The 9,223-nt window shown below is 38.3% G+C and overlaps 1 pseudogene; it reads right to left on the bottom strand.

The window, feature by feature from the left end:
• Positions 1-7,293: 7,293 nt before the first annotated feature.
• Positions 7,294-8,881, bottom strand: LOC109437902 (elongation factor 1-gamma; annotated as a pseudogene).
• Positions 8,882-9,223: the final 342 nt, after the last annotated feature.

Genomic DNA, 9,223 nt, shown 5'->3' with positions numbered 1-9,223 from the left:
GGTTAGGTAGGTGGATCAGGGTTCAAATCTTGCAGAAGAGCGGAATTTATATTAACTATGGACCAAATGTCTCTGGGGATGTTTTGGACAGGACCAAATGTCCATGGACAATTTGGGCATGGCCAAATATCCACTAATCAAAAGAAATAAAAGCCATCCAAATTGGAAAGGAAGAAGAAAAATTATCTCTGTTTGCAGGCCATATGATCTTGTATGTAGTAAAACCTAAAGTCTCTCTCTCTCTCTCTCTCTCTCTCTCTGTCACACACACACACACACACACACACACACACACCTACACACAGATGGAACTACTAAATAAATTCTATAAAGTTGAAGGATACAAAATCAACACGCTAATTCTATTAAATTTCCATACATTAACAATGAATAATTTGGAAAGGAAATCGAGAAAACAATGTTATTTTAATAGTTTCAAAAAAGAATTATTTAGGAATAAATTTAACTGAGGCTTGTTGAAAGACTTGGGAAAGGTAAAGTACAAAACATTGCTGAGGAAGTTTAAGAACACACAAATAAATGGAAAGCTATCCCATACCCCATGATTGTGGATTGGAACACATAATATTATTAAGATGTCAATACTCCCCAAAGCCATCTACATATTCAGTGATATCCCAATCAAAATCCCAACTTTTTTTTTTTTCAGAACAGAAAAATCTATCCTAAAATTTATATAGAATCTTATGGGACCGTGAATAGCAAAAACAATCTTGGAAAAGAACAAAGTTGGAGGTCTCAAACTTCCTGTTTCCTAAACTTACCACAACACTACAGCAATGAAAACAGTTTGGTGCTGACATAAAGACAGACGTATACACCAAAAGAATAGAATAGAGAGCCTGGAAATAATCCTTTGCATATTTGGAAACTAATTTTTAACAAATTTGTCAATATCATTCAATGGGGAAAGGACATTATGTTTAACAATTTGTGCTAGGAAGACTAAATATTCACACAAAAAGATAGAATCTTACCTTATATTATATATAAAAATTGACACAGAATGGATTGACATAAACATAATTGCGAAAACTATAAAAATCATAAAAGTAAATATCAGAGGAGAGCTGCATGACATTGGATTTGGCAATGGTTTCTTAGATATAACAACAAAAATATAGGCGATTAAATAAAAAATGTATCAATTGGAGTGCAAAATTAAGGACTTCTGGGCATCAAAGAACACTATTAACAGAGTAAAATTGTCATTATAGAATGGGAGAAAAAAATTGCAAATCATATATATGATAAAAGACTGATATCCAGAATATGTAAAGGATGCTAACAACTCAACAACAACAATCCTGATTTTTTTTTAAAGTACAAAAGGACTTGAATAAACATTTCTTCAAAGAAGATATATAGATGGCCAATAAGCACATGAAAAGATGCTGAACATCACTAGTGATTAGGGAAATACAAATAAAAACCACAGTGATATACCACTTCACACACATTAGGATGGCTATTGTCAACAACACAGAAAATCACCAAGTTTGGCAATGATATGCAGAAATTGGAACACTTTTACATTCCTGATGTGAATGTAAAATGGTTCAGCTGCTATGAAAAATGTTATGGCGAGTTCTCAAAAAATGAAATATAGAATTACCATGTAATCCAATTCCACTTCTGTGTGTGTGTGTGTGTGTGTGTGTGTGTGTGTGTGTATGCATGTATTAAAAGCGGGGACTCAAACAGGTATTGATATGCTCTTGTAAGTAGTAGCATTATTCACAATAGTAAAAAAGGGGAAGCATCACAAGTGTACACTGATAAATGTGAAAGTATAAACAAAACATGATACACACACACACACACATACACATACACTGAAATATTATTCAGCCTAAAATAGATATTAAATTTTGACATACTACAATGTAGATGAACCTTCAAGACATTATTGAAGGGAAATAAACCAATCACAAAAGCAGAAATATTATATGATTCCTCTTATATGAAATTTTTAGAATAGTCAAATTCACAGAGATTGAAGATAAAATGGTGATTTTCTGAAGTTGGAGTCACTGGGGAATGGGGAGTTATTGTTTAATGAGTACAAAGTTTCAATTTTGGAAGACGAAAAAGTTTTGGAAAAGGATAGTGGTGATGGTTGCACAGCAGAGTGAGTATATTTAATGCAGAGAATTGTACACTGAAAAATGGTTGAAATGGTAACATAATATTTAAAATAAATTAACAAATAAGAAAGAATATGGTATTCAGAGTATGGGTTATACGGGAATTCTCTGCACTATTATTGTACTTTTTCTGTAAATTTAAAACTGTTCTAAAATAAAAATTTACTAAAAATAGAAAAAACACATTTTATCAGTGAACTAGATGTGATGATTAATTTTATGTGTCAACTTGACTGGGTCATAGAGTGCCCAGATATTGGTTAAATATTATTCTGGATGAGTCTGTGAAGGTTTCTGGATGAGATTAACATTTAATTTGGTAGACTGAGTAAAGAAGATTGCCCTCCCTAATGTGAGTGAGCCTCATTCAATCAGTTGAAGGCCTGAATAGAACAAAAAGGCCCATCCCTCTGCCAATAAGAGGGAACTCCTCCTGTTTGACTGCCTTGAGCTGGGACACTGGTGTTTTCCTGCCTTCAGAATTGAACTGAAACATTGGTTCTTCCTCCATCTTGAGGCTACCAACCTTCAGACTAGAATTCCACCATCAGTTGTCAGTTGTCTTCATTCTTTGGTCTTCAGGTTCATGCTGGCAATACACCACCATTTCTCCTGTGTCTCCATCTTGCTGACTGCAGATCTTGGGACTTGTCAGTTTCATAACCATGTTAGCCAATTTCTTATAATAAATCTGTGTGTGTGTGTGTGTGTGTGTGTGTGTGTGTGTGGATAGATACAGATATATAGATACATATCTAGATATCTATCTATATAGAGATTGAGATAGATATACAGATAGAGATATAGGTAAATATATGATCTTCTATTGATTCATTTCTTTGGAAAAATCTAATACACTGGAATATGGGTTAGAAAAATTCAAACTACAACAGAGATTCAAAGAGGTGAGAAATATAAAAGCAAAGAAAAGAAACATGAATCATAAACAGATTTCACTTAAATGTAATCAGAATTCTATATAGAAGAGAAAAAATGGAAAAAGGTTTATATCTTTTTTTTAATTTATTTTTTAAATTTATTGGGGTGACAATTGTTAGTAAAATTACATAGATTTCAGGTGTACAATTCTGTATTACATCATCTATAAATCCCATTGTGTGTTCACCACCCAGAGTCAGTTCTCCTTCCATCACCATATATTTGATCCCCCTTACCCTCATCTTCATGAATATGGCTGACTTTTTTAGATCTGTGAAAAAGAATGCCACTCATACATTCTACAACCCAAATGAATTCACACTTACACAACATGGTAAAAAGTGCAGAACATCAAAGACAAAAGGATGCAATAGCAGGCACATTAATTATCTTCAAAATAACAAATTTAGACTATCTGCCAATTCTTTAACAACAATGGATGCCAATGAAAATGGTATGGCATTTTTCATGATTTGATAAACATAATTTTCAGGCAAACAAAAACTGAGTAAGTTTATTTCAGCCACTCTCAATTATAGGAAATTACAAAGAATAGACTTCAGGCATAAGAAAAGCAATCCCAGATTGAAGATCTGACATTTGAGAAGGATTTAAGAGTACATAATGTGAATATGTAGATATAATTAAAAGTACATTAATTATATTAAAATCAATATATTGTGGGGTTGCAAAAACAATAAAATTGAAATGGAGCAATAACATATGGCAGGAGTTAAATGGAGTTTAAGTGTTCTAAATTCCTTGTATAATCTTAGATGAGGGAACAGATATTTACTAATTATGTTAGTTGATGCTACAAATTGAAATTTCTAGGTAATCACTAAGAGAATAGAAGTACAATATGAACCCATCTAAACTAGTAGAGGAAAGCAAATGGAATACTAAAATTAATCAATCCAAAAAAGGTTAAAAAGAAAAGAAAAAAAACACCATTGAATGGGCAAAACAAACAGCACAAAATAAGATGGTAAACATAAACAAAATATATGAATAATGCACTTAAATTACAGTTAAGGCAAAATATTCACAATGAACACATTATCAAAGTTGTAAATTAAGACAGGATCAGTTATAGTGCTGGTCATAAGTCACATTACAGCCTGAGGCAAAATCTGTATATACTGATCCTATCTTTCTTTACAACTTTTATATTTTGTTCATTGTAGATATTTAAAATTAGTTTTGCCTTCTAAAATAGTGCATTAAATAATATTTATCTTGATTACTGAAACTCTTGGTATTCCCTTAAATTTTGCATTAGAGGCCTCACTCTAGTCCTGGCCCTGCTATAAAATGAATGACTAGACACAGGAAACTCTATTGAGCCTAATGACTCTGCTTGCCAGCACAAACAGTAGAATCAGAAGAAGCAAACCCTACAAGGTCAGACAATTAAGTTCGCGAACTCATCCTAGAAAAAGTGCTACATACCTCATTGCTGAATATCATTATGGTCACCTTCGATGTACTCCCCTTGGGAAGCTATGCACTGACGCCAGAGCCTAGTCCACCCTTCAAAGCAATTTTGGAACTCTTTTTCTGGAATGGCCATCAGAGTTGTCATCGTATTACCCTTGATGTCCTGAATGTTATCAAAATGTCTTCCTTTCAATATTCCTTTTGTCTTCGAGTAAATAAAGAAGTCATTGGGGGCCAGATCAGCTGAGTACGGAGGGTGTTCCAATACAGTTATTTCTTTACTGGCTAAAAACTCCCTCACAGACAGTGCCATTTGAGCTGGTGTATTGTCGTGATGCAAGAGCCATGAATTGTTTCCCAAAAGTTCAGGTCATTTTTGTCTAACTTTTTCACGCAGCCTTTTCAGCACTTCCAAATAGTAAACTTGGTTAACTGTTTGTCTAGTCGGTACAAATTCACAATGAATAATCCCTCTGATATCAAAAAATTTAGCAACATTGTTGCAACAAGTTCGCGAACTTAATTGTCAGACCTAGTATGTCTTATGTCTACATTCAAATCTCACATCAGTGCATCTGTTTGGTTGAATCTAAATCACATCCAGAGACCTAGTTCAAGGGAGTCTTGGAAATGTATGTTTTCCAGGAACTGCAGAACACGAAGTTACACTAGAGGAAAGGTCGAATAGATAATCACTTCCAATATACTATTACATCCCCAAATATTTCTATTTTCCCTCAAAATCTGCCTTTTTCTCTATAATTTTCTTTTTTACCATTATGGTTTTTATTCCTTTTTTTAAAATCTGTTAAAATACCTTTTTTAGTGTCTCAGTTTATTCTATTATCTCAAATACATTGATGTTATTTATCTTGTTTGTAGTGTCTGTTAATTTAGTCATTGTAGATCATATCCTGTGAAGTTTTGAATTTTTTTATGGTAAGCTTGTCTTCAGCAAGAAACATATGTGTTTTTCTGCGGTAGTCCTGTAATTTGTAAGTGTTGCTGTTGCAGGTTGTGTTCCCTGGGAAGCTGACTCTGAAACAGAGATTTGCACATAGGATTTTCATTTAGGGCATGCTGTCAGAATCAACACTACAGTAGCTTTGACAGATGACTCAGCAGACCCTACAAGAAGTGTTGACGATTGTTCAATTAGAACAAGACAGTGTGGTCTTTATACTATCACCTTGACCCATCTTCGGAGGCAGGCTGTCCTGAGAAGACAGTGTGCCTCAGGGCAAGCCACTGTTTTGAGCAGAGGTAATCCACACGGGCTGACAGCTAAAGGTTGTCTGCCAGGCCTCATTCCACACAGCTGGGGGAAATAAGTCCTTCATGTTTCAGGGGGATCTGAGTGGCCTATTAAGGCATTAACCACAGTTATTAGAGAGTTTTGCATTTGCTTCTGATGGGTGTACCCTCAGGGGTTTCATGTACATTTATTGGCCTCAGGATTCCTGCACCAGATAAGTGATGTTAATTTGAATCCACATGCCCATTTTATGTCTGAGACATCACTTTTTTATGGAATATTTTTTTCACCTAGAAATTCTAGGCCTCTGCCTCTAGGCCTCTAGGCCTCTGTTTGTTTCTCTAAACAAGCTTATCGTGGCTTCCTTAAGCCAGTGGGCAGAATCTGTCCATTTTCTTTCATTGAAGGGTTAGCCTTTCCCTTCGGTTTTATGCTATTTCAAATATAATTAATTACCTGGATTTCCAGTCAAGATGGTGGAGTAGGTAAACACTGTGCTTACCTTCTCTCACGACCTCATGAAAATTACAACTAAAGTACAGAACAATCATCATTGAGAATTGCCTGAAATCTAGCTGAACCGAAGCCCTACAAATGAAAACATACAAAAGAAGCTACCTAAAGATTGGATGGAGGGGCAGAGACTTCAGTAGCAATACTTATATCACACAAAATAGACTTTAAAACAAAGGCTATAACACGAGAGATAGAAGGAGCCAATAATCCCATGTCTAGGTCTTTATCTGAAGAAACCCAAAACACTACTTCAAGGGGATGTGTGCATCCATATGTTCATTGCAGCATTGTTTACAATGGCCAGGGTGTGTACAAAACAGAAACAAATTCATAGATACAGAGAACATTTTGATGGTCACCAGATGGAAGGGGGTCTGGGGCATGGGAGAAAACAGGAAGGGATGAAGAAATACCAATTAGTTGTTACACAGAAGCCATGGGCATGTAGGGTATAGCATAAGGAATATAGGCAATATTATTGTAATAACTATGTATGGTGTCAGATGTGTACTAGATTATTTATCTGAGTGATAGTTGGGAGGGGCTCTAAGGAGAAGGGTGAGAAAGGTGAAGGCATTAAGAAGTACAAATTGGTAGTTACAGAATAGTCATGGGGATGTAAAATAAAGGGAATATGTTGATAATATAATAATAACTATGAATAGTGCCAGGTGGGTACTAGACTAGTCAGGGGGATCACTTCCTTTTTTTCTTTTTTCAATGTTCCTTTAATGACCCACATCATTAAAGGGCAAGTGCAGGGAGCTAGCTGATGGCAAAAGATGTTCATTTGAACATCTCTCCTTGATTGAAGGCTTTGCCCACATGCTGGAAGGCCCCCTCCCAGCAAAAGTACTCTCCAACCAGCATCTGGGTCTCCTCGCTGCCAAGATCCAGTTTCCACCATACATGTAACTCGTAGTCCACCTGCCAATCTGGACTCAGTGGAAAGGCCAGCTCCTGGCCTCAGAAGACCTAGACTCCAGAAATGGAGATGCTATTGCTGCTTCTGAAGAGGATGACACTGGTGAAGGCATTCTTCCTCAGTTTGTTCAGTTTCTTGAACATTCCAGTGATGAGGTTGCAACTCCTGAAGGTCTGGGTGAGCTCTTTGGAGAAGCAGCGCTCAGAGTACCACAGGGACCAGTCATCTTCATCAAAGTGCTCCTAGAAATATGGCAGCAGTACCATAGAGAGTGTGTTCTTGTCGTGCTTAAACTTATCCAACATGAAGGTACTCTTGGCAGGTGAGCAAAGGGGTCCTTGGCCTTTGGCTCAGCAGCCAGTGCCTACTCACATTCATCTATCTTGTGGGGACAGAATCCCAGAGAGCAGTTTCCAGGCTCTTGGCCTCACGTGGAAAGGTGCTGGCTCGGGTAGTAGATGGCCATCAGCTGTGACTAGATGGCCATCAGCTGTTACTGGTCAGCCATTAGCCACTGATACAACTGCCGTAGCTAAGCTAGCAAGGGCAGATTGCAGTTAGCAAGTGGGGTCGGTTGGCAGAGAAGTGGACGGCAGATTGCGGATAGTGTGGCTCCTGCTTCCTGTGTCTCCAACCCAGCTGCCAGTGGGAATATAGTGGTATGACTCCCCTATCTATGGCTCCATGAGTGTTCCTTTTTGGCTTCATGATATCCTGTGCTCTTATGTGGGGACTGGGACCATAGACCCCACATGACACCCCGCATGACAGTGGGTGAGGAACCAGCAGTTGGTATTGGGGAAGGCCTGGCGGAAAGAAGTCTCCAGGACCTGTTTATAGAGCCACAGAAGGGTGCAAACAGCTGTGATTAGCCAGTGTCACGCATTCACGCACCAGAAAAGTCCTTGTCTCCGAGTGAGCATCCAATAGCCCCAGAATTCGCTTCACCTCCTCCTTTACATTCTCTGTGGCCTGCCTGTTGTGGTGCATAATACCCAAGGTGGGGAACACCCAGTGTGGGGACAGAGTCCCAGAGAGCAGTTTCCAGGCTCTCGGCCTCACATGGAAAGGTGCTGGCTCGGGTAGTGGATGGCCATCACCTGTGACTAGTTGGCCATCAGCTGTAACCAGTTAGCCGTTGTCCACTGATACAACTGCCTTGGCTGAGCTAGCATGGCGGATTGCAGCTAGCAAGTGAGGTTGGTTGGCAGAGAAGTTGATGGAAGGTTGCGGATCGTGAGGCTCCTCTTTCCTGTGTCTCCAACCCAGCCTCCAGTGAGACTACAGTGGTATGACTCCCTTTCTATGGCTCCATGGGTGTTCCTTTTTGGCCTCACCATATCCTGCGTTCTGGTGTGGGGAGCAGGAGCTGAGACCCCACATGACACCCCGCATGACATCCAGGTACTAGCTGGGGACACTGTTGCTATCAGCAAAGCTCACCCACTGTATCGCCTGCACTGCTCCCTCTAGAGTACGCACCAAAAAGCTCTTCATTGCTCACATAGTAGGGAATGGCATTGCTCTCAAACAAACAGAATCCATTCTCACCCTCAAGTGCTGGAAACTGCTGGCAGGAAATTTACAGAGAAATTCAGGTGTGCAGTTGGTTTGGCTGAAGTGGAACTGGGGTGGTTTTTAGGGTATGTGTACAGTGAGTGTCCCAGCAACCATGGTGATTCTGCAGAGAAAGACCTTAAATTATATAAATGTCTAGCTACTATGCTGTAAACCTGAAGTTAATATAGAGTAATAATGAATGTCAACTCTGTTGTAAAATTTTAAAAGTTGGGAAAAAGTTGAAGGGGAGTAAGAGGTTCAGATTTCCAGGTATAAAACAAATAATCATGGGGATGTAATGTACAGCATGGGGAATATAGTCAATAATACTGTAATCTTGGGGTACAGTGTCAGACTGTTGCTGGATTTATCATGGAGATCACTGCTTTAGGTATGTAAATGTTGAGTGACTGTAGCATA

This window comes from Rhinolophus sinicus, chromosome X (genome assembly GCF_036562045.2).
Source record: "Rhinolophus sinicus isolate RSC01 chromosome X, ASM3656204v1, whole genome shotgun sequence".
Taxonomy (NCBI): domain Eukaryota; kingdom Metazoa; phylum Chordata; class Mammalia; order Chiroptera; family Rhinolophidae; genus Rhinolophus; species Rhinolophus sinicus.
This window is presented reverse-complemented; position numbering and strand designations above follow the sequence as displayed.